At 47.2% G+C, this 26,459-nt stretch overlaps 1 protein-coding gene and 1 pseudogene across 2 annotated transcripts in view; one reads left to right on the top strand and one right to left on the bottom strand.

Annotated features, from left to right (window-relative positions):
* TCF7L1 (transcription factor 7 like 1) overlaps positions 1 to 26,459 on the top strand; it is a 177,029-nt gene that overhangs the window by 110,473 nt on the left and 40,097 nt on the right. The gene's annotated exons all lie outside the window — the stretch shown is intronic.
* Positions 18,158 to 21,568, bottom strand: LOC129030267 (small nuclear ribonucleoprotein E-like; annotated as a pseudogene).

The raw sequence follows: 26,459 nt of genomic DNA, 5'->3' as shown, positions 1-26,459 counted from the left end.
GAGCCATCCACTATGTGCCAGGCACCCTAGAAAGGGCCGAATATTCATATTATGACTTCACACGGGTCCCTGCAGAGTTGACTTTGGGAGCTGCCCTGCTAGCCACGGACCACGTTGTGAACACCACCCCCTGGAGGTGGGAGATGTGGTGGGCGGAGTTCAGTATCCAGCCTCAGGGAAAGAACAAACAGGCAAACTGTGGGATCCCGGCCTGCCAGGGAGGGTTCAGGGTAAAGCCTTCAGTTTGCTTGTTCATTCATTTATTCAATACTTATTGAAGGCCTCACAGGGAGGTGACAAACTCTATAGACACATACGCGGGGGAAGAGCACTCCAGGCAGAGGGAACAGCAGGTGCAAAGGGGATGGCACTTGGCAGGTTCCAGGAGCGGGCAGAACAGAGTGGCTGGAGCAGAGTGGGCAAGGCTGGGGGGCAGCACTGAAGGAGGCACAGTCAGAAAGGGGACAGGGGGCCGGTCACAGGGGCATGCAGCCCATGATGAAGCCTTTTGACTGAGATGGGGAGCAGAGAGGGGTCTTGAGCAGAGAGGTGACATGATCCAACCTTTGTTTTAACATAGCGCCATGGCTGCCATGATATAATCATAGACCGAAGGGGTCAAGGGTAGAAAATCAGAGACAAGTTGTTGGGCCAGTGGGGCCTGGATGGTGGCAGTAGAAATGGGGAAAGTTCTCAGATTCTGGCCCCATTTTGAAGGAGGAGTGACAGGATTTGCTGATGGAACAAATGTGGGGAGCAAGAGGAAGAGGAGTTAGGAACGTCTCCCGGGCAGTGGGAAAGAAGGAAGTGTCATTGACAGAAATGGAGAAGACTGTGGGAGGGGCAGGTTTGGGAGGAAATAATTAGGAGCTCTGTTTGGGACATGTTGTATTGGAGATACTTTTTGGACATCCAGTGGGGAGAGTGATAGGCAGTGGGGTAATTGGGTCTGGAAGTCAGGGATGAGGTCTAGGTTAGAGACAGAGACTTTAGTCATCAGTATGTTGATGGTACTTCAAGCCATGAGACTGGAGGAGATCCCTGAGACTGAAGCTGAGAAAAAAAGAGGTCAAGGGCTGAGCTGTGGGCACTACAGCTTTTGCACACTGGAGAGAAGAGCAAGAACTGGCAAAGGAGACTGAGAAGGAGCATCCAGAGAGGTAGGAGGAGACCTGGTGGGCGCCACATTCCTGCAGCCAAGGAGGGGAGTGTACGAAGGAAGAGGGGGTGCTGCTGAAGGTCGAGTGAGATGAGGGCTGAGAAACAACCATTAGGTTTAGCAAATGCAGGTCTCTGCTGTCCTCAAAATATAGACTTGGCACTCTGCCGGATAGCAGGACAGATTCCAGAATAGAATCTGATATCAAGACAGATACCAGGGAGAGGAGGCTCTTCAAAATCCCAGGCACGTCTGGCCCCCTAGGAGACTCAGGCAAAAGTCTCCAGACTTGGAACCTGAGCTGGACTCCCTTATCTGAGAAGATTGGTGTAATCAATGGTTTGGCGTCAGGCTCCCATAGAGAATGGGGTGAAGCTGACTATGGCTCAGCACTTGCTTAGGATAGTGGGCCATAGGGGGTTCCCTTCTCGGATGGAGGGCCAAAGGCAAGCCTCTTCATCGGGCATCAGTCACCAGTCCCTCTTCCCTCTAAGATGGGGTAGGTCAGCTGACAAGGCTTCCCACTGGCACAGTGCAACCAGAAATCCCAGATGGGGACCTGGAACCGCATGGCTCATCTTTGAGCTATAAGGTCAGAGCCCCCTGCCTCTTTAAAACAGACCGGGCCAGGCACGGTGGCTCACACCTGTAATCCCAGCACTTTGGGAGGCCGAGACGGGCGGATCACGAGGTCAGGAGATCGAGACCATCCTGGCTAACACGGTGAAACCCGGTCTCTACTTAAAAAAAATACAAAAAATGAGCCGGGCATGGTGGCGAGCGCCTGTAGTCCCAGCTACTCGGGAGGCTGAGGCAGGAGAATGGCGTGAACCTGGGAGGAGGAGCTGGCAATGAGCCGAGATTGCGCCATTGCACTCCAGCCTGGGCGACAGAACGAGAGTCCATCTCAAAATAAATAAATAAATAAATAAACAGATAACAGTTGCCCATATACCAAAAGCAGTTTGTCAGATGGAAACAGTTAAAGGATGGCCATGTCCCTCTTGGGCAGTGCAGTGCCGGTTTTGGTCACCCAGTGACTGACCAGCTCTCCTTTGCCCAGAAAGAGCTCCAAGTGAATGGCAGTCAGGTGTCCCCCATGAGTGTGGTTTAGGACAGGACTGTCCACAGTGCTGACTCAATGCAATGGTGTTATTTATTGCTTCTGCTAGTGGTGGTGGTTGGCTTGGTTCTGATCTCCAGATGTAACAGTGCCATCCAGGCAAGTGAAATCATGCATTGGGAAAAAATCGATGATGGACGTCTCAACACAGTTGGGTGGAATTTCCACTTGCAATTACACATAAGCTTCACAGGCTTAGTGGAATCTTAAACTGCCCTCAAAGGAAAACTCAGATCAAAATGGATTTAATTACTTAATGAATTCTAAATGTGTCAAAATTGACAGGCAAGTTTGTTTGGGGGCCTGGGAGAGGGAAGTACTATGAAGAGTGTCACATGCCTTTCATGACAGAGCAGAAGGGAGCTCACCTCCCACACAGCTCCACCCACATATTCCCAGATTGACATACTTAACGACTCACATCCATTATCTCATTTCATCCTCAAAATAGTTCTAAGAATTAAGTGCAGCTGGTATAATCACTCCTATTTAATAGACAGTGAGTTGAGGCTTATTGAGGTGATGGATTTGCCCCTGGCAAGGCGAGGCTCTCCGCGCAGGTCTCCTGACTTCTCCATCTGGCCATTGCTCGGTGGGGAAGGAAGTAGCCCCTCTGACAAGTGTACTCACAGATATTGCCACCAGCATTTATTAATAACAGATGAGCCAAGTGCTCAGCAGAATTGCAATCCTAAGGACTCTCAAGCATTTCTCTCAAGATATTTTTTCTTATCTCATGAAATCATGCAGTCTAGTCATTATCTGATACATGTACCCCCATAATGGTTTTGACCACCACCCTCCTTCCCTCTTGTCCACTTGTAGGACAGGAGAATTGCTCTGTGCCTGATGTCACCATAGGTCCTGGCTACCCACCATTCTCTGTAAAGAGTGAGTGCCAAGAGCTTTCAATGAGGTACATTCCACTGGAGTGGGAGGTTTTAGCAGCTCTTTCCTTCATAACTGAAACAGTTGATTGATTGTGCTATTACCAGGCTCTGTTTGTTTGCCCTACTGGGTTTGCATCCCTACAAGAAGCCCCCTCTGTCTTTTTGCAGGTGCTTGAGCAAGTACACCATGCTAGTGAGCAGTTCAACAGACTCCATTTTCTTAGAGAAACTGGTGAAGTGAACACAGCTTACCAGGATACAATATCCAAATTAGCACACTACCTTTTATTGTTATTAATATTACCATGACCGCTATTATTAATAACCTCTCCCTCTTACACAAACACATTCACTCATATGAATCCTATTTCAGAAGGTTTATCTTCTTAAAGTCTGATATAATTTTCACATTTTACTTTAAACAGTAAATATAAGTGTAGGAGACCAGAAAGCAACAGCTAACTTAGACCCTAGTCCATAAATTCCAATCCCTTATAAGAAGGAATCTCTTCCAATGAGACCTTTTGTTTTTCCTGCCCCAAGGTGAATGTTTTGAGAAACTTTGCATCAAATCAATTCAGATGCTTGTCTTTAACTTTTACTTGCAAAACTTAAACAAATGGACTTTTTTCTGCTAGCACTATTTTAGGATTCACAGAAAATCCAGTCTCCTTAAGCAGTTGAATTGAGGTTTTTGCCAAAATTGTGAGGGTTTGAAAATCGGCTTTAAATTTAGAGCATGCCCATGGTAAGGTTGCGCGGGTGTCCTATGGCTCTGTAGAATTAAGCATTAACGTTGCAGCTGGATTCCATTTCTTTGTGAACATGCAAATTAACATCTTCAGTGGCTTCCTCTGCCTGCATACTTATATACCAGCCTCCAAATGTGTTATTTGTTATTAAAATCACCATATTTATGTGTGGGGGTTTGCGGTGACTTTTCCAGATGCAGTGATCCTAGTTGTAACCATACAGGTTATTCAAACATAGCTTGGATATTTAAAACAGAAGCGAATCTAGGCCAGCACGCAGTTAGTTGAGTGTAATGTAGATGTGAAAGGACTCCTTGTGGCTGGTAGTGTTCGGTTCTGTTAGCTCCAAGAATATATCTTCCTATGGTGATTGAATAATGTGCAACTGACCTGGGTCCTTCCAGGTACCTACTTTTAAACCAGGAGTCATAATAGATTTATAAATCTTTAGGCTTTACTGGTATTTGCTTTCTGTGAACAGGAAATCTAGGGAGCTAACTGCCCGCCTGCAATATGAAAGGCAGATGTTCCCCAAATGTGACTTTGGGGGCTCTCTGGGGTTTAATAACAAACACTTGCTTGGTTATTGGGACTGATGCTTCTTCAACTCACCAGTGCATGGGAACCATCTGAAGATATTGTGTAAATGCAGATTCTACTTCAGTAGGGCTGTCGTGGGGCCTGGAACTCTGCATTTCTAACACAATCCCACATAGTGCTGATGGTACTGGTCCAGGGAGCACACTTGGAGTAGCAGGATCTGCAGCCAAATAAATACAACCCAGTCTCCAAACTAGAGCGGACAGGCCCCCAGGAGGCTGTTTCCATGGGCCCTGGGTTTTGCTAGCCTTCCCGTCCCACTTATACACACTTACATTTGCAGAGGAGAAATGGTGAACACCTGACATTTGTTTAATTTTTATCATTGTGGGGCCTTTTGGGAGGGAGGAAGAAGAGTATCTCAGCCAACCACCAACTCCCACCCCATAAACCATCAAGATTGTTAGCGTTGTGCTTGTAGTTTTCCAAAAATGTACATGAACGTAGCTGATCCACCCACTTTGGCCTTGCCAATAACAGAGGCAGCTCAGCCAGGAGTGAGTGATTGGTCCAGAATAAACCCACCCAGGTGGCAGTCAGTTCTTTACTGCCCTGTTTAGACCTGGCCTGAGGATTGACATTTCCTTTAACTGTCTCAAATGAGAGCTATCCTGGGCTTCTTCCAGCAACCCGTGCCTCCTCCCAGACTCTGCAGTCCTGTGGGTGCTCCATAAATACTTGTTGACTGACTTGACTCATTCCCTTGGGGAGGGAAAAAAAACGGGAGGAAGTAGGGAAAGGGGGAGTGAACTTGGTTTTCTTTCTCTCGTAAGTATCATAAGGAAATACCTAGCCTAATGTCTGTTGGCAGACTATGACTGTTTGCATTCTACAAAGTAGCATTTGAAATTTTAGTTTTTATTTTTCACTAGTTGCAGTTTTTCTCTTCGTGTGCTGAATGCAAAAAGTAGTTCCCTTTGGAATTTCCAACTGGGAGCCCAGCAGGAGAACCAGCTGCTGCCGTTGCCACTACTGCTAAGGAAAAAGTGGTCCCTCGCTGGCCTGTTCTGGTGTGGGCCCTGATTCTTGTGCAGTTACCCTTGCATGGGTGAGCAGAGACCTGGGTATTTGCTCTGGCGACACCCAGTTTTTGATTGTTTACAGGCTGGGTTTTCCCTAGTTGTTCAGCTGTGAGAATCTGAGGATATATTTGTTCTTTCCTAATTGCATCCTGCGCCTCTTTCCTTTTTTTCCCTCCAGAAGTGGAAGGCATTTTTCTGCCTTGACGAAGTGTACCAGGCCAAGGGGCCTGTTGTACTCCAAAACCCCTCTTCTCAAGGTGACCTCATTTGCCACTCACCTGCTTTTCTGGGGGTCTGCGGAACCTTCCTCACAGCCTGCACAACTGTCTCCCTTAAGAACCCTTCCTGGTACAAAGCCTCCATAAAACTCGTTTGCTCTTGAGTCTTAGTTCTGGTGGAACATATCCCTGAGTTTTTACACACTGGGCCTCCATCCAGGCCTTTTCCTGGGAGAGTAGGAAACCCATGGGCTCTGTGGGGTGGGGAAAAGCCCTCAGTTCTGGGTCTGGACGCATCATCTGTTGCGGCCATGAGCAAGGTTTTGCCATTCTGTGCCTCAGTTTCCTCATCTTTGAAAAGGTGATAACACTATTTCTTTATCCCACTATGTTGTTCGGAGGATTAAGTGAGTTTGCAGTGTAAAGACATAGACAGTGCTAGGGACAGAGAAAGGTAACATTTGTTATTGTTTTTCTGTGGCATTTGTGTCTAATGCAGTGGACTGTGTGCCCAATAAATGAGTCCTTTAAATTAATGATAGAAAGAGAAGTGGGGAAATGGGTTATAAGCAGTGATGTACTGGTAAATATTTAACAGTCAGCTCCTGGTAGGGAGGATTGTGCTCTGATTAGCGTTTGCCAATTTCCATGATGTAAATACTCTCCCTGTGGCTGATTTCAAGCTACCAACGTGACATCACTGAACACCAAGTTTGAAGGAGATGCCAGTACACCAGTGCCAGCTGCTCTGGTCCACTACTGGAAGGCATCTGCAATAGACCAAAGCCATAAGGAACCCACCACCCCTGGCCTTCTCACCTTGCCACACACAGGAATTGGTAACTGGGCCTTTTTAAAAAGCCCTTGGTAATATATTAAATATTAAACATAGACTAGTTCAAAAGTGAGATTTTTTTTTTTTTTTTTTTTTTTTTTTTTTTTTGTGACGGAGTCTAGCTCTGTCGCCCAGGCTGCAGTGCAGTGGTGCGATCTCGGCTCACTGCAACCTCCACCTCCCGGGTTCAAGCGATTCTCATGCCTCAGCCTCCTGAGTAGCTGGGATTACAGGCACCGGCCACCACGCCCAGCTAATTTTTGTATTTTTAGTAGAGACAGGTTTTCACCATGTTGGCCAGGCTGGTCTCGAACTCCTGGCCTCAAATGATCGCCCACCTCAGCCTCCCGAAGTGGTAGGATTACAGGCGTGATCCACCATGCCTAGCCGAAAAATGAGATTTTTAATAAGCCTGGCTAGCTTTGTATTACACTATTTTGTGTTTTGTGTATGTTAAAAGCTCCCAAGTTGTGCCGTCCCCTGCAAAGCAAGCCCTGAATGCACAGAATTAGGCACATCTTGAGGACAGATAACCTTTGAGAGACTTTCAGAGCCACTAAAGAAAGGCAAAGGAGAAACTGTAGTCTCCGAGAATACTTAGTGTTCAGACTGAGCAGCAAAAAGGTGTTAAAGAAGTAATTAACAGCTGGATTCTAAATAGCAGCTAAGAGTTAGTTAGAGGCCTGAGAACATGGCCTGAGGCCACCAAAGGTGGGAGAGAGATAAACCAGCCTATATTTAGGAGTAAAACAGATGGCAGGATCAGGGCCCTACTTTGTATTTAGGAGGTTTGTGTGGTTTGTTTACTTGGGTTTTGTTTTTTGCTGTAACTAATTTAACAATTTAGGAGTGGAAAGAAAAATTAACCAATTTATCTTGCTGTCTGAATAATGTTTTGCAATAACCAAGAATAGGTCAGTGGACCAAGTGGGTAGGTCACTGCCCTGCTTAATGACCCATATCCGGATATTATTATGTCTAAATGATAATCAGCCCTCATTTCTATTGCACACAAAGAGAAGCTTGTGAGGAAGAAATAAAAAGCCTTTGCCTTTTATTGTGCACAGTATATAGTGTAAACAGTAGGGGCCTAATACATGTTTGTTTCCATAAAGGCTTTTTCTAGCAGCTGTGATCAGCAAGGGGAAAGGACCTGCCTAAAGTCATCACATTGCTAATTGGGGTCGAGTTAGAACCCAAGTCTCTGGGCCCCGCTTGAGGCTGTTTACTTCTTCAGGACAGAAGGGACCAGCTGGATATAAGAGCTGAAGGAGAGAGACCAGACCAGAGCGTCTATTCAGGTCGCTCTTGTAAATCGCCGCTTTTTGATAGTTCCCTGTGACTGGCATCTGACTGAGAAAATGTGACAAGAAGCTACCTACTGCTTGCCCCTTAAACTAGCTGACAGTTTCCCATTCAAGTTCAGATTGCAATTTAGAGACACTCTAGGCTAGGTGCAGTGGCTCACGCCTGTAATCCCAGTACTTTGGGAGGCGGAGGCAGGCAGATCACTTGAGTGAATCTCAGGAGTTTGAGACCAGCCTGGGCAACACAGCAAAACCCCATCACTACAAAAAATTAGCCAGGTGTGGTGGCACGTACCTGTAATCCTAGCCACTTGGGAGGCTGAGGTGGGAGGATCACTTGAACCCAGGAGGTCGAGACTTCAGTGAGCTGTGATTGCGCCACTGCACTCCAGCCTGGGCGACAGAGTGAGATCCTCTCTCAAAACACACACACACACACTCACACTTTAGATGCTTCTCTGCTGCTGTGTGTGCATTGGGTGGTACAGTGACAAGAGGGCTGGGGGAGGCAGGTATCACAGAAAGGACTCTGAGGGAAGTGAGTGGTGTACCCAGGGAAACTGAGGCCATGGGTGGTCCTCCCACATCCTCCCCACAGGCTAGCTGATGCCTCTGGACTCTTAGTTTTCATCTAAGGAAACTTATTGTGAAGCCATATTCATGGCAGCTGTTAGGTACCCACCCCTGAGCATTCGCAGGACTTGCAGATAATTCACCTACATGGGCTCAGGCAGTTATACCCTGTGATAATTTATAGCCACCCGTTCAGGCAGACAATTCCACATGAGCATTTGCTATCACTCTAGTACCCTGACCCGAGCCTCGGTGTGACCCCTCTGCATGGCCTCTCCAAAAGAGATCCCTTCCCTGGGAGTTTGGGGAGACCCTGACTCCCAGGAGAGCAGCAGAGGCAAGAAGGGGGAAATAAAAGACCACAAAAGAGCGGTGTGTTTTGAAGGAATGAATGTTTTCTACAGCCCATTTCCAAAGAACAGGCTAGAAATGCTTGCACACGAACAGTGTCATCAGAGTAAGTGTGTGGTTTCCAAGCAGCCCCTACCACAAGCTCCCCGAGGCCTGTCCCTGCCAAGGAGCCCAACCTCAGCACCTAGTATCCAGCTCCCCAGGGAAACCGTTCTGAGCATTAGTCCTCCCTTCTCTGAGCCCAGAACGGCAGGCTGCAACTTCTAGGGTTGAATGGATGGCAGCTCAAGGAAACAGAACGGCTTTCTGGTTTTAAAACCTCAGAAAACCTAAAAACTTGATCTCTATTGCTTACTTTAGGAAATTTTAGGCCCTTTCTCAGAGGGCCTAAAATTAGACCTTCGCCACTCCCAACCAAAGCATGTCATGACATGGAAGAAGGTGGTCCCTGACCTAATGACCCATTTCTGTAAAAATGAGGTAGGATGTGTAGACAGTGCAATAAGACTATGGAACAACAGACCGTAAGCCAGTGTCACCTTAAATGTAAGCATTAGGGATCTAGGCTTCTGAAGAAATGTTGGAAAGCCTATTAAACCACATAGGTTTGGGATTTTTCATTGTGTAGCAGACATATGGCTTAGTGTTTGATTTAAAAAATAGGATGTTGGTGGCCATTTTCATGAATAGTTTGACAGCCAGTCAGAAGTGTAATTGTCGTTTTACCTAAACGCAACTGCTGTTGTTCGTAAGGACAGAAACCTGCTCACAGGGGCGGGGGCAGGGAGGTCTGGTCTGTTGGCTGTTTGACCCATCTGGTTACGACCTCCATGCTTTGTCCTGAGTAGGCTGGTTCATGCTGGCAAGTCAATGCAGAAATATTGATCAGGTTCCTACTAATTGCAAGGATTGGGTGGAACGTTGCAATAGGTAAGTAGAAGATGAGTGAGGCCATGACCTTATATAGGAACTCTCTGTTTCCTGGTCCACCAGAGCAACAACAAAAGTAGTGGAACTGATCTCAAGGCAGGGAAATGTTAGTGTCACAAGAGAAGAACAGTGAGCTTTGGAGCCTCAAAGGAAGAGAGGCCATCTCTCTGTCCTTAAAAGAAATCTTCCTCCTTTTTACTAACATTGTAAGAGTTTACCTACTCCAGGCCCTGTGCATGCTAAGCATTCACTCAGTTAAACCACCACACAATCTTAGGAACTGGATTATACTAATACCTTTTCAACATGTGGGAGCTGAGGCTCAGAAAGATTAACTTTAGATCAAGGTAACAACTGGTAAGGAGTACAGTCAGGATTCAGTCCTAGCTCAGCCAGATCCCACTGTCATCTGTGACCTCGCAGTGGGGCAGGGAGTGGCAGCAGGAGACTGAGTGGGAGCCCTTGGGTCTTTGGGATGGTTTCACCTTTGGAAGATCCAGGCCCCTCTTGCCATGAGAGCCCCATGAAGGGTTCATGGCCTGGAGCGGGTGGGAGGGCAGGAAGCCCAGCTGGGCATGGAGCAGCTGGAGGAGTGCCTTATTTGAGGCTGCTCTCGCATCATCTCATTAGGGATAATCATTTGTAGACTTGCTGCCACTGCAAACCATCAGCCCCACTCAAATTTTCCCTGCAGCAGTGATGATGAAGTGATTCCTTAGCAGAACTAAGTACTAAGAAGTGATTCCTTAGCAGAACTGCTGGGTAACACAATTAATTCAGACTTGGGGTGGATGTTAGTGTGAATTAGGGGGTCTTCTGAATTATAAAACCTTTCAAAAGGAGCACAGGTTTATTGCTTCTGAGCTTCACCAGGAATTGAAGCCAGACTGGCAAGGGGGCTCCCTGGACGAAGTCCTCTCTGTGTCCCTTGTAGGTCAGTGGTGCTTTTTCCTGCATCGGGGGGCTCGAAGGTTGCTTCATAGCCATTTAGATATTCCCCTTGGAGTCTTGCTTGCAATTAATCTGTACTGTCTGTAAAAAGGGTTTGCCTAGCAAAGGTAAACTCCAGCACCCCGATCCACATTAATGAGTTTTGCCTGTGTAAACCACATTAATTGTGGTTGTTGCTTTTTGATTGTCCTTAAGTTTCTTGTATGTTAACTGCTCCAGGCTAGAACTCTGGTTTCTGTTTCCGTTGGGGGCTCTATTCTCACTCCTACCCAAATAGCCTTGCCAATCTGCACTGAGATCTGCTCCCCTGCCCCCACCCTGTCTGGCATTAGTACTAAGAAGAGAATGAAGCTCAGAAAAACAGCCTCACTGGCCTACATGAGGAGGCACAGGTATGTGGGGAAAACAGGAGTGGAAGCCACAGGGTCTTCTTCTGAGGGTCTGGAACTACCAGGTCAAGAGAAGACAGACTTCAGATTGTCACTGTTGGATGTCTTAATATGAGGAAGGACTCAAACAGAGCTGTCCGCAGCTGCAACTGGCTGTCTTGAGAGGTGGTGACCTTTCTCCAGAAGGGTGGAAACTGTAGCCAGACAACTACTTGGTGAAGCAGCATACAGAGAGATCGCCCTTCTGATGATGCGCCCAGTCTGAGGCCTCAGTAGGCCAAGAGTGTGTCACCTGGGAGCTGGTTAGAAACTTACCATCCTGGGCCCCACGACACACCTCTTGACCCAGACTGCATCTTAACGGGATCCTCAGCTAATGCATGCGATTGTTCACTTCCACGGCCTCTGGTTCAGGACCAGGGTGCATGAGCATCACCTGGAGGAGATTTTTAATACAAATGCGGGGGCTGAGCTGCTGGCCTAGGACATAGAAGGACCATTCCCATACCTCACAGTCCAGCTCTCTCCCCATTCCCTCCCCCCACATGCTGTTGTGTTTCCAAGTTCATGCCTGTGTGCACACCTGCACACAAGGGAATAGGAAAATGGCTTCGATGTATGGTATCATGTCTACAAGCTGCTTCAGTCAGGGGCCCTTCTTGCTGAGAGACCAGGCAGCTTTTCCAGGGAGCCCCAGGGCAGGGGCCCGAGGCACCTGCTTCCTGTTCTGTCCCCTGTGAGCTCTGCTTTGCCAGAAGGAAGGAGAAGCCTAAACAGGGTGGGCTTCTGCGAGGCCTGCCTAGGGCTGCCCTCTGTCTTCCCAGCCCTTCAGTCCCTGATCCTTTCGGGCCCCTCCTAGGCCAGAATGTCGCAGATTAGATGGGGTGGGGAGGGTGTCTTCTGGTTGCTGTAGGCCTGCATTAGGGGAGTACCCTCTCTGGTCCCACGTGGGGCAGGTGCCCAGAGCCAGGAATGAGCCGCCTGTGGTGATTCCTGTGTGTCTGGAGTCCAGGAGCCCCTTGCACTGTTGGCCAGTGGTCACTGTGCAGTGATTGACTGGGCTCAGTGTCTGTAGCTTTTGTCTGAGCCCCTTGCACCCCTCCCCGGGGATCATTGTCTGAGTTTGGTGGATGTTAATCTGCAGCCCCTGAGAAGCTGCCTGGCAAATGGGAGGTTAATGTGCAAACAGCGGGGAGCATTGTCCATGTGTGAGGCTGGACAGCAAGTGGGAGGGAAATAGTTAAAAATCCCATTCATGGCCCAGGAGGGGAGGAGGGGTGGGTGCAGGAGCAGGCCCGGCCTTGTGCTAATCTTGCTGGAATGTAACTAGTTCGGGCAGTTTCTGGCTTCGATGTGCTTTGGGGCCGGTTGGCGGCCCCCCGCCACCCCAGTTCATCGATGGTGCGTCCGCGCGCTGAAGGCTGCTCTTTGTGTTCTCTGCAGCCACAGCTTAGAAGCATCCGAGTCAGACTGCTTTAAGTTGTAAGGATAGGGAGGGAGGAATCTCAGCGAGGCAGTTGTGTTATCCACGGTGGGAGAATCCACAGGTTCTTTCTCTGTTGGAGGATTTGGGTGGGGGAAGGGAGTGGGCAAAAGAGAATGTTCAAGGAGAAAGACCCCAAACCTGTTGGGTCAGGCTGCTCAGCTGCCTGGAGGCCTGGGAATGCCTAGGGGGAAGCCCCTGCTTCCGGACACACAATCAATTACATATAACAGTGGGGCCTTGTGTGTGTAGGCGGGACACTGGAACGGGTCGGCTCACAGCTCATGTTTTAATGCTTTACAAGGAGAGTGTGTTCATGCATTGCTTCTGCAACTTATAATCAATTTAATACATTCTACATCTTGATCTAGGCTGGTGGTTACATTGATATTTACATATTGGGCCAGGTGCGGTGGCTCATGCCTGTAATTTGGGAGGCCGAGGCGGGTGGATCACCTGAGGTGTCAGGAGTTCGAGACCAGCCTGGCCAACATGGCGAAACCATCTCTAATAAAAATACAAAAATTAGCCGGGTGTGGTGGTGGGCATCTGTAATCCCAGCCACTCGGGAAGCTGAGGCAGGAGAATCACTTGAACCTGGGAAGCAGAGGTTGCACTGAGCTGAGATTGCACCATTGCACTCCAGCCTGGGTGATGGAGTGAGACTCTATCTTATAAAAAAAAAAAAAATTACATATTAAAAATTCACTAGAGCCTGGGCAACATAGTGAGACCCCCATCTCTACAAAAATTTTAGGAATTAGCTGGGTGTAGTGCACATGCCTGTGGTCTCAGCTACTCGAGAGGCTGAATCAGGAGGATTGCTTGAGCCCAGGAGTTCGAGGCTACAGTGAGCTCTGATTGAGCCATTGCACCCCAGCCTGGGCAACAGAACAGAATCCTGTCTTAAAAATTCATTGAGCCGCACAAGAGATTTGTGTACTTGCTTATATATACATATTACGCCTTAGTTTTAAATATTTTAAATTAATTTAAAAAAAGAAAAATCCCTCTTTCCTGACCTACCAAGGCCTTGGCTGGCCAGCACAGCTGCAGGGAGAAAGAACAGGTTCCCCGGCTTAGCTCCAGGGCATCCTCGGACTGCCCGGTGGAGTGGGTGCTGAGCTCCCACACCGCTGTTTGGAAACAGAATGAAGTCGCACAGCAGCCAGATTCTGGGGCTTCCCCACCCAAGTTTGCCACTTTGCTCACGGGATTTGAAGAAAGCATCAAAGGCAGCAGCTTTAGAAAATAGCTCCAAGGGCCCCACTTGGAGTGAGGTCACCTTCTCAGCTCACAGAGGGCTGTGGTGCCAGCTGCTGGCCACACATGCCCACGGGGCTGCTCTGGCCCTGCCTGACCCTGACTGGCTTCCCCTTGCATGCCCTGCGGAGCCCACGCCCACTGCACAGCATACCCACCAGGTGCTGCTGCCCTCCTGAACTCTGTGGGACATGCTGCTGCCCGCATGGGGACTGCCCCGGAAGCAGGACCCTGGATTTCTTCTCTGCTACCTGCCCCCTCCCGCCACGTAGTGAGGGTTCCACATTATGAATGTCATGGTTCCTTCCGGCTCTTGATTTTCCATGATTCGGGATCAGGAAATGATTTTCCTCTGAGTATTTTTAGGCCATGAGACTCAGTATAACAGTCAAATCCTGGCTCCACAACCCCTAGCTGTGTGGCCTTGGATAAATTAAAATCTCTCTAATCTTAGTTTCCTCATATGTGAAATGGGAATAACAACAATACTAAACTCAATAGGGCTGATGAGGATTAAGTGAAAACCAGACTAATGTTGTATTCATTATCTGGGATAAAGGTTAGCCTGTATCATCATAATCAAAACCACACGACACAGTGTGCCTCACAGTCCAGTGAGCCAAATCCTTGCCTGTGCACACTGTACCCTTAGGCCTGAGCAGGGGGGCCTGCATTGGACCCTACTTTGGAGGGCCCTGCTCTGACCACCCCGGCCACTTCCTTCCTGACCAGGCCAGGAATCCACGGAGCTGAGGATCCAAAGAATGGGATCCTGAGGCTTGAGAGCCTGCCTGGCTCTTGCCTGGACGTGCACCAAGCCACTGGTGTGCACACCTATGGGTTGAGATGGGGGGCTTGCGTTTGCCTGGGGCTGAGCTTTGATGGGGGTGCTGAGATGTCTGGGATGTTTCCATATGTGGTCCCAAGACCTCATAGGACAAGATGGAACTGGGAATGGTGGGGGTGCCAGATCAGGCTCTCTTACCACCACGGCATTCTGGTACAGAACCCAGGAGTCTGGGAATTCTAAATTCGAGCCTGGCCTTTTCATAGCATTCATATTTGTCAAGGGGGGAGGAGAGAATGTCAAGCTGACAACTCAGTTTGTCAGCTTGAGTTGTAACTTTTACATGTGTAAGCATATGGGCTTGCATCTGTGTTCTTGTCCCAAACCCTGCAGATATTGGGGTTGGAGGGGCTGTCTGCATGCCCTTCCTTCCCCAGTGGGTGACCATCACTGACCTCTGAGACTTAAGACAAATTGTAGCCATGCCTGCCCCCGAAGGCGTCTTTAGGAAAACAGTGTCGTAGGTCCTTTCAGTTCAAAACCCTTGCTTATTTATTAATATGAATACGTTGGTTCTAGAATACAGCCTTGCCCTGTGGAAATTGCCATCTGTACTCTTCAAGGTCTGGCTCAGATCCCACTTCTTGGCCTCACTCTGTAATACCCCCACTCTATGACATTTACCATTTGGGACAGAAGCCCTGTCCTCCCTACCTATAGCTGAGGCCACCTCCCAAGACACATTGTCATTCTGTCCCCCACAGCACCACACACAGTGTGGCTGCGCATGGTGGATGCACAGTGAGTATTTGTGGAATGAGCGGCCGAGCCGCTGCAGACTGAGGAGTGTTCTGGGGCCTGTGTTGGTTTTCTAAAACTGCTCTGTCAGTAAGCGTCCCCCCAATCCCCGTGTAAACGTATTCAGATCCTAAAGAAGATGAGGCAGCCACCCTTTAAAAAGCCCGATAAACCCAACCTTCATTTTTATTATCTTTGGGCAGGGTTTGCTTGGGAATTCGTATCTGTAGGAAATCTTAGTGCTCGCTGCTGGGAGGCAAATTGTTCGCATTCATTTGTTCTTTCAGTGGTTTGGCCCTATAAAGCAGAGGGCTGGCCTGAGGGAAAATTGTGAAAGAATCTGAGTTTGTCTTTGGGGTAGAAATTAAACAGCTTCTCTAGGCCTTGCCCTCAAACTTCAGCCCTGTTTACTATTGAAGATTGTGTGTCTCAAGGGGTTAAGAGAGCCGTGGGATAATGGAGACTGAAAAAATGTTGCAATTTAGCCATTTTGTTTTCTTTTTTCCTTGGAGAATAATCTTTTGGGAAAAACTTGGATAGAGACCCTTTGAGCCATACAGTTTTTTAAAGTTGAATTCAAGCCTCTAGTCATGGCTTGATTCATTTTTTTCTGAACAATGAACAAAGAAATGCTGGTAGAGAGCCTTGAAATGTGGGGATGTTGAATGAGGAAAGGAAAAAGGAGAGCTGCTGTGAGTGTTCCTGAGCACTGGCTGGACCCTGCAGAAGCTTCCTATCATTCTGGAGGTCTCCAGATCTTGGTGGCTGGGACACCAGATATTGTGCATATGTGAGGGGAGGGCCTCTGAGAACTCCCAAGAGGCCCCCAGCAGCGCCCCCCCCAACTGACCTTTCACGGTTGGCACTAAACTGCAGGCTTATCTCCTTTCTCCATTTCCAGGACTGCAAATTGCAGCACCTGGAACTAAGACATCCCTGGAGGGCAGTCCTCCCAAACTCACCCCCATTCATTAAGGCAAACACTGCTTCATCCACAATGTTACAGTAACATCAGTAAGAAGAAATGATGATCATAGCTGATAGCTGTCAAGTGCTTACAGCGAACCAGATGCTTCCAGGTGCCCTTCTCTATTTAATCTTGGTATGGCAGTGTACGTTGGCAGGGGACTGGAATTTAAACAAAAGAAGAAATACTGATGTTTCCAATTCATCATTTAAAGAGACCTTGTACGTGGCCGGACGCAGTGGCTCACATCTGTAATCCCAACATTTTGGGAGGTTGAGGCGGGCAGATTGCTTGAGCCCAGGAGTTCGAGACCAGCCTGGGCAACATAGTGAGACCTCTTCTCTACAATACAGGAAAAAAAAAAAATTAGCAGGGCATGGTGGTGCGTGCATTTAGTCCCAGCTACCCGGCGGGGACTGAGGTAGGAGGATTACTTGAGCCCTGGGAGGTCAAGGCTGCAGTGAGCCAAGATCGTGCCACTGCACTCCAACCCCAGTGACAGAGTGAGATCCCATCTCAAAAAATAAATAAACAAATAGACCTTGTACGTGAGGCCTGGCCATATGTTAACCTGTGTGAAAGATGTTTCGGTGGCCATTTAATGAACATATGTTGAATAATGTGCTGTACTGTGTACCACAGATACAAAGGGGGAAAAGATACAGAAGAAAAAAAGAAAACTCAGTATCACCTCAGCCCCTTCTGATAGAACAGGTGTGTCCAAGCAGCAACATCCTAAAATAGCTGTCCTCCACTCTGGGATGTAAAAGAAGTTCTTCTGGGATTTGGTTTTATTACAATGACCGAGAATTTGCTCTCCCTCAGTTATCATATCTACTGTGACAGGCCCTGCACACGTCCTGTGAGATCCTACCTGCCAAGAACCTGTCTGCCATTTCTCATTAGTATCTTTGTGGTTTGCAGTCACCTGTGTAGAATTTGCACATATACTCAAGTGTTACTTGTTTTCAATTACTTCCTCAATTATTGCTGGGGTGTGTGTGTGTGTGTGTGTGTGTGTGTGGTATTTCATAGCCAAAGCTATAAAATGTATTTCCAATAATATTAGTAGAATTTTTTCAGCCCCTAAAACCCACCATAAAAGTTAACTATAATAACAAGGCCCATAGGCCTGTACACAAGGGCATTTGGTTTCTATCGAAGTGAATTACACAGGCCAGACCTCTGGATTCTCCACCTCCAGTGGCTACTGTTTAAAGCAGGCATTAAAAGGAAGATAATTTTCATGTTTGTGATTATGAAGCATGTGCTCACGAAGGATACCTCCCTGGACAATGCCTGCAAGAGGACTTTGTGAAGTGGAGGCTGTACATGATTCCACCAGCAAGCATGTGTCTTGACAAAGCTTGTAAGGACAAGAAGCTGTGCCTTAGCTGTAACTAAAACCCAGCCTAAGCAGTCAGGTGAGTTGAAGCAGATATCGTCAAAGCTAAAAAGAAGCCAAGCATGGTGGCTCACACCTGTAATCCCAGCACTTTGGGAGGCTGAGGCAGTGGGATTCTTGAAGCCAGGAGTTTGAGACCAGCCTGGGCAACATAGCAAGATACCATCTGTTAAAAAAAAAATTAGCTGGGTGTGGTGATGGGTGCCTATAGTCCCAGCTACTCAAGAGGCTGAGGTGGAAGGATCGCATGAGCCCAGGAGGCCATAGTGAGCCATGTTCGTGCCACTGCACTCCAGCCTGGGCAACAGAGCAAGACAGCATCTCTCTTTTTTTTTTTTTTTGTAATACAAACAATCCCATAGCATTTATTGCCATCTTGTAATAAGGGTAATCAAAACAATATGAATGTTCATATTGGACAAAGGACATCTAAAAACAAACTGTATCTTTCTCAACAATTTCTCATTTCATTGATCATTTCTAGTTGGAGACACTTTGTAGCAGAGGAATACCTCCTTTTAGCATGATCCGACCCAGTTGTTTTCTTGACTTTGTTTTAGAATGAATCTCTTCCGCATCATCTAATAACAAGGTTCATATACTCATTAAAACCAGTGATACAGCCTTCTGTCCACATACTCACTTGCTCATAGAGCCATACCTGAATCTGCGATCTGTTTTGTAAGTATCTGAAGATGAGGTTGATGGGCTGCACCATCACCTTCTGCACTTTCTGGCCCTGGCCATGGTACGCCATGGCAGAATTTCACAAAGAGCATACCCGCACGCTGCCTCTGAGAGCAACTTCCAGAATCAAGACACCGTCTCTTAAAAAAAAAAAAAAAAAAAAAAAAAACTAAACTAAAAAGAATAAGATGTAGGCTTAGGGCTTCCTCCCCTGAGGAATTCTTTTGGATCCCTCTAGCCTCTGACAAGCCAAGCAGAATATGGAGAAAGGAGTCTGTAGAGGCTGCTGTCAAGTACAGGGTAAAAACATGAGCATTTCCAAGCATTTCATCAAGGACTTGTTAAAGATCCAGGTTTGAAGTCTCCAAGGAAGACTTTTTTTAAAGATGTTGCCCAAAGGAAAAGAGATCAAACCAGCAGAATGAATTCCCCATCATATACATGGGGGATACCCAGGAAGTCACAGGGTCTCTCCGGAACTCTGAAAGCAATTAGAGAACAAGCATATGGGTTGTGGTCCCTAGAGTTGGAGTCTGATGCCATCCTCCAATAAGTTCTCCAGCAGATTCCCTTTGGAAGGCTACTCATGGACCCAGGAAGAAATGACACCCAAGAGCGGGGAACTAGAGGCTAACACTGGGTACTTGCTACTGCAGTGGCTTCAGATACCCTACCCCTACCCCAAACTTGGGCCAGGCCAGTAGCTCTGGAACTCCAGAAAGAAGGGCCTCAGAGAGAGAGAGGGAGAAGGAGAGAGTGTCATCTACATCATGACAGTTGCACATTTTCCACGTGCAACTGGGGAAAGCTGAGGTCCCTCAGCAGCCGTTTGCCTTCACTTGAGCCAGTGACCAAAGGTACCCAGGGTGATGGTCCAGTCACTGGCAAAAGCATGGCAGCCTTTTGGCAAAAGACTTGGGGGCATAAATAGCGAAACACTCAGAGAATGGAATGATTGGCTGGCTAGAAAATGGATGGAGGGTGTTGTTGGGAATAGGCCGTTGGAGATGGGAAGGGTGGGCCAGGGCCTTAATGCCCACTGAGCAGGCATCGGGAACCCCTGGAGCTTTTGTTGGGGGTGGGGTGGAGGGGGGGAAGTAATGCAATCACAGGAAGGGTGGGGTGGCCTGGGAAGGGGCTGCAGGCAGGAGGGCAGCTCAGAGTCTTTACAGAGGTCCAGGGCAGTGAGCAGCAGAGATGAAGGGGAACAATTGGAGAGACAGTCGAAGTTAGAATGACAAGACTTGGTCCCCTGTCAGTTGTAAAGAGTGAGGGAAAGAGAATAGGCCAGAATGATCCCCAAGGTTTGTACAATACTCAGGGTGACCGCATGTCCTGGGTTACATCATCCATCATAATTGTTAAAGGTGTGCCCTTTCACTTTCAAAGGAGCCTTGGTTGATAGGATGTAGGAAACAGGATCAGGGCTGGATTTTGATGAGTCTGTGTGGGATTGAGCTGCCTGTAGCACGGTGTCAAGGAAGCACTTGGAGATGAGGAGGAAGGCTGGAGCCAGCTGCAGAGATGAGCGTGATCACCGCGTGGGTGCCGACCTGCAGCAGGAGGAGGAGACTACCCAGAGAACACCAACTTTCGAGGCACAGGCCAAGGCTCTGAGGAGCGGCTGGAGGAGTAAGTGGAAAATCAGCTGAAAGGGTGCCCCAGAAGCTGAGGGGCCTCTTAGGAAAAAGAACTGGAAGGTGACATTGGGTTTGGTAGTTAGGAGGTCAGCAGTGGCCTTAGCGAGAACAGGGCCAGTGACGTGGAAGGCAGGTGGCAGTGGGCCGAATGATTGGAGGGAGTGGAGGCATTGACATTGGGGGTTTGACGGTTTTGTAAAGAGCTTGTAAGGGAGAGACGGCCTCAGCACAGGGCCCATCCAACTGTGGGTCTCCAGCCAATTGCACTGATTTTTCCTGCCCATTTTTCCTTCTTTGAAGGGAAAAATGGAAATTGAAGAGGAAGAAATCAATGACCCATTTGAACCATGACTTGGAGTTTAATTCAGCGTGTATTTGAGTGACTAAGTGAGTATTGCTGACCTCCAGGAATGGATAGAATGGAACATAGAAAATCAAGGCGGATCAAATGAGAATTTGGCCAATGGACTTACAAAAAGTATTCAAACGGGCCGCACCTACCCAGTCTGGTGCTGTGCATGCATCACAAATCCTCGGACATGAGATGGAGTTGTCACCTGGTCAGTGATTGGGTTTCAGAGTCTGGATAGGAACTGGGGGCTCAGGAAGGAAGTGGCAAAGATGTGGAATTTTCAGGTCATCATCAGGCCTGAACAAGACCTGATCACCACCCAGTCTCGGTCCTCAAACAGCTGCTTGTGAAAGTTAAGTTCTGTAACCAACTTCATGCACAGGCTATGCCTAGAACTGGTGTTCTACTAGGTCAGTCAGGAAATGACAGGGGATTTGAGAAATGTTTTTAGAGCCTTTGTGCTCTGAAATGTACCCTCCTCCCCAACCCAACTAGCCTAGCCTGGATGCTTGAAATTCCATAAAGACCAAGCCCTGGATTTGATTGGAGAGTTGGGGGAATGCATTGCAGCCCCTCTCCCAACCCAGAAAGAAGGCATGTAATGTGCTAACGCCGCTAGGAATGTTTATGGCATATGGGTTATGATAGTGAATTTGTCCAACAAACCATCAGGAAACTTGTGTGGGCATTTCCTGTCTCACTTTCTGATGGCTAATTTATGAGGGCTGCTCTCAGGTTATAGATTCTCCATTTTTACCGGAAACTTCCACCTTGAGCCTTATAATGGATCCACTGGAATGAAGATATGTATTCTACGCAAGGATTTAGGTAGGGGAGAACCATGAACCTGGCACACAGTAGCACTAAACAGTGTTTAATGAGTAAGTGGGTGGATGCTTGCTCTGGCCTGTGAAAGAAGAGTGTAAAAGAGACAGGACCATAGATCCAGGAAGGTCATCTTTGAAAGAGAAGCCCAAACAATGGGTAGAAACTGCCGAAAGTTATGGAGGGGTAGGTGTGAGCATTTGGGGACCACTCTGACCTCACATTAATATTACCTGGAAGCTAAAAAAAAAAAAAAAAAAAAAAAAAGTAGATGCTTAAGCACCCTGGAAGAGTTAAATCATAATGGGGAAGGCGGACAGGAATCAGTGTTTTTAAAGCTCCTCCCTGCAGCCCTGATGCCAGTGAGATCTGAGAACTAGCAGACTGGGTTGTCTCCTCTGGTTGAATTGGCGCCCAGACCTTCCCCCAGAGGGGAATCCCTCTGGAAGGGAAAGAGTGGAGGAGAGTGTCCAGGGCGGGGCTGTAGAGTGGACCCTTCCTCAGCCAAGGAAGGACTGCAGCTAGCAGTCACAGCACTTACTGGCCCCAGCGTATGTTGCCCAGGAATCACTGAAGGGTTCCAAATGGCTGAGGTCACATTTTTCCAGGCCCTAATGGGAACGGTTGGGAAGGTTGTCAGGGGCAAGACCCTATTCAAAAGAAAACAGCACTCAGAAGTTCAGAAATGAGAGGCTGAAGATTTGAATCTAGACTTTACTCGGTTGTTTTTTTTTCTGAGTGTTTTTATATATTTAAATTTTTTAAATTAAAAAGTGATTCCCATTGCATATATTTGCATTTACCTTTTAAAATCAATGTATGTTTAGCCAAAAGAATAAAATAAAAACACCCATAATCTTGTCGCCCAGAGATAAGTTCAACTCACCTCTTAGTGTATATTCTTCCAGATTTCTCAAAACATACATAAAGATACCTGTTTTACAAAATTACAAGTAAAAGTAGGATTCAATACATGTTTTTTCTTTTTTTAAGCACTCCCCATTACACAGGGGGAAATACATGTTTTGTATCTTGCTTTTTCACTTAACAGTGTAAACACCTTTCTGTTTCTGTAAATAACCACCTACTACATAAATTCAGATATCATAATTATAGCATAAGGCATTTAATATCTTTCAGCTATTATAAACAGCTCTTCAGTGAACATCCTTGCAGCTATATTTTGCTTGCATCCTTAATTGTTTCCTTAGGATGCATTCCTAGAGACAGTAAGCCTTCAGAAAACTTGATACATACTTCCAAATTGCACAAGACAGGATTTACTAATTTACTTTTCCACCAACAGGGTATTAAAAAGTGCCTGTGGTAATTAAAGGGGGAAAAGGCCACTGCCAACATGAGAGACTAAAAGTAGTTAACTCATTACTGAGTTCATAACTTCTTTATCTCAAATTCTGCAAACAAATGGGAGTGGAACCCAGAGATTTCCCTTGATGGCTTGGTGCCCAGCCCAGGAGGATCTTTGTTGTCTGGCCCACCAGGTCACCGGCTCCTGGGGTTTTCAGTGCAGCAGGTATCCTTGTCCAGGGCCTTTGTTTCACGCTGGTCTATTGGTCCAGCATGCTTCCCGTGGGCACTTGGGAACCACCAGGGGGCAGTATGGAGCTGTTGAGCATGCTCTGCATGCCTTACGGCTTATCCATATTGAAACTTTCAATAATACAAGTATTCTTTTGTTGTGTTTTATGACTTCTCAGATTGGTATTTATAATATTGATTTGCTTACATTAGTATTTCATCCCCTTCCAATTATTTTTACGTTTATGTGTTGTAAAAAAAATAACCTGATCCATCATAGCTCTTCTGTAGCTGGGGGCCAGGACACCTGGGTTGTTCTGATCCCAGCTCTGCCAGTGTCCTCCGTGACCTTGGTGAGACAGCTCACCCCATGGGCCTGACTGCCCTTATCTGAGGAGTGCCAGGATGGGCTGCAGGAGTGGTATGTTTTCTTCTCTTCCAGCACTAGCATAATGAAAGGATTAAGAGTTGGCCTTGGCCAGGTGTGGTGGCTCATGCCTGTAATCCCACCACTTTGGGAGGCCGAGGTGGGCGGATCACTTGAGGTCAGGAGTTCAAGACCAGCCTGGCTAACATGGTGAAACCCTGTCTCTACAAAAATAGAAAAATTAGCTGGGTGTGGTGGCGTGTACCTGTATTCCAGCTACTTGGGAGGCTGAGGTGGAAGAATCACTTGAACCCGGGAGGCGGAGGTTGCAGTGAACCAAGATTGTGCCATTGCACTCTAGCCTGGGCAACAGAGCGAGACTCTGTCTCAAAAAAAAAGAGTTGGCCTTTGGGGCTGGGCGTGGTGGCTCACACCTGTAATCCCAGCACTTTGGGAGGCCGAGGCAGGTGGATCACTTGAGGTCAGGAGTTCAAGACCAACCTGGCCAACATGGTGAAACCCTGTCTCTACTAAAAATACAAAAATTAGCTGGTGTGGTGGCGCACACCTGTAATCCTAGTTACTCAGGAGGCTGAGGCAGGAAAATCACTTGAGCCCAGGAGGCGGAGGTTGCAGTGAGCCAAGATCGCACCATTGCACTCCAACCTGGGCGACAGAGAAAGACTCTGTCTCAAAAAAAAAAAAAAAAAAAAAAGAGTTGGCTTTTGGGTTTGGGATAGACTTGGGCAAGTTAGTTAACCTCTTTGTACCTTAATCCCTCCATCTGTTAAATGAGGATAATAATAGCATCAACTTATAAGGTTGTGGGGGTTAAACGAAATAACACATGGAGTATTTGGCTCAAGGTAACACATCACTAAATGTTTTCTTTAAAGAAATCTGTTTATCCAAGATTTATGCAGACAGTTTCCTGTCCTTGGATTTGGCACATACTTATTTGCTTATCTGAAATGATATTAATATCAAACAGAGTATGAATTTCAGAAGTGCTATATTCCACAGCGGGGCTGAACAGAAGAATCCCAGCATCAGGGCCCCCAGCTACAAAAGATTAGAATGTTTTTGTTTATTTTTTATAATATATTAACTGTAGGGGAAAATATAAAAATAGAAGCAGATATGATATCGGTAAATGTTTTTTATTTGATCACTTTAGGTAAATGGAGTCTTACTCGCCTGATAGGGTCCCCACTGGCAGCGGACCTTCCTATTCCCTCTATCCATCATTCTCCCAAAAGGTGATGGTTTCTCTGTTCTCACTCTAGGTCAGCTAAATTAGGGTCTGTGGCAACAACCCCAGGAGTGTGACCGCTAATTGCCTTTGCCTACAACATTTCCACTAGAGCTGCCTGGGAGGCAACACCTCCAGAGAGAAGGACTTGCACCTCTAATTTGGTTAATCCTAGAACACCCTGCAATAGTCATCAAGCACCTCTCACAAATGATATGCTGTGCTTAAGGCTGTGGGGACCCAAAGGGCAAATAAGATTGGATGCCTTTTTTTTGTTTTTTTTTTTTTGAGACGGAGTCTCACTCATGTCACCCAGGCTGGAGTGCAGTGGCAGGATTTCGGCTCACTGCAACCTCTGCCTCCTGAGTAGCTGGGATTACAGGCGCCCGCCACCATGCCCGGCTAGGTTTTATACTTTTTGTAGAGAAGGAGTTTCACCATGTTGGCCAGGCTGGTCTCAAACTCCTGACCTCAGGTGATCCACCCTCCTCGGTTTCCCAACGTGCTGGGATTACAGGCGTCAGTCACCGTGCCCAGCCTGGATGCCTTTCTGAAGCGGCAGGTTAAAAAAAAAAAGATTGGATGCCTATCCCCAAAGAGCTTAGGGGAAGCTAAGTGAGGAAATGAGCCTGGCTGTGAGCTGGAGAGTCAGCGGGCAGCAGGGTGTGTGACCGACCTGGAGGAACGAGTGTGGGGCGAGGTGAATGTTAGGGAGCCATTGCAAGACAGTGGTAGTTGAGATGGAAAAAACACAGGACTTGATGGGCTAGATGACAAAGTGAGGAAGAAGGTGGAGGAAAAGATGTCTGAGGTTTTGACCCTGCAGGTACGTGAGAAGAGAGAGATGGTAGATCTTGGTGAGAATCAATTTGGGAAGACAATAGTGGTGTGTCCTGGGACGTTCTGACCTTTGAGTCTGTGTGCAGAACCTCTTTCTCCAATTCCTAGGGGTGCTCTCATCCACAACTGGCAGTAGCCCCTGGATGGCCACAAACATGCAATCCTACAACAGTATTCCCCAGATGTCACTTACTCACGTAATCTTTGCCACATACCACCTATACTATTTACATAATTATTTTTCTTTGAATTGATTCACTTTTGTCCACTTTTTAAAAATGGAGCTTCACTGTAAGCAACAGTATCCAAGATATCAAACTTTGCCTGTAACATGTATGTGTAATTATGTATATGTATATACATGTGCATACACATACATAAAAAATACACGCACATACATATGTATTTATAATTTTGTTTGTTTGGCTATATATACATTTTTGTTTTGTTGTGTTTTGTAGAGACAGGGTTTCACCATGTTGCCCAAGCTAGTGTTGAACTCCTGGGCTCAGGTGAGCCTCCCAAAGTGCTGGGCTTACAGGCGTGAGCCACCACACCCAGCCAAAAATACGTATATATTTTAAGGCCTATTAATGTAAATATTTTAGGTACTAAAAAATAGGTGGTGTTGTTTAATAGTATTGAGATGGGAACTTCTCAGCCCTTCCACTGTCCGTCATAACTTCCTGCACCCTCTCTTTAATATGGACAGAAAATTGTGTTGTTCCCTGAGATATGTAAGCCGTATGTGCTGTCCACATTTGCATACACACTAGGGTAGGGTGCAGGACCCATTCTTCAGGCTCCTTTATCAGGAGCAATGGCCCTGTGTAGAGGTGGCTGCTGTGACCCTTATTCTCCTGTGTCCTTGTTCACCTGTGGGGTCGGAGAGCTCTCCTGGAACTGCCCGTCTATGGAGAGGCCTCCTCAGACATTTCCCATCTCCCGGTGCCCAGGAGTTATTGACTTTGGCCAGCTGCTGGGCCTGCAGGAGCCACGGGGAAGGGTTCTAAGAGACCCTTGAAGCTCTGTGGCTGGAAGGCAGCTCCAGGCTGCCTGGCTGTTCTTTTGTGTTGAGTATTTCACTGGCCCCAGATAAGCGCTTCCTGTTCCCCATTGATTATACACAGATCCTGCTTCCTTTCTCCTCAATA

Source organism: Pongo pygmaeus, chromosome 12 (assembly GCF_028885625.2).
Source record: "Pongo pygmaeus isolate AG05252 chromosome 12, NHGRI_mPonPyg2-v2.0_pri, whole genome shotgun sequence".
Taxonomy (NCBI): Eukaryota; Metazoa; Chordata; class Mammalia; order Primates; family Hominidae; genus Pongo; species Pongo pygmaeus.
This window is presented reverse-complemented; position numbering and strand designations above follow the sequence as displayed.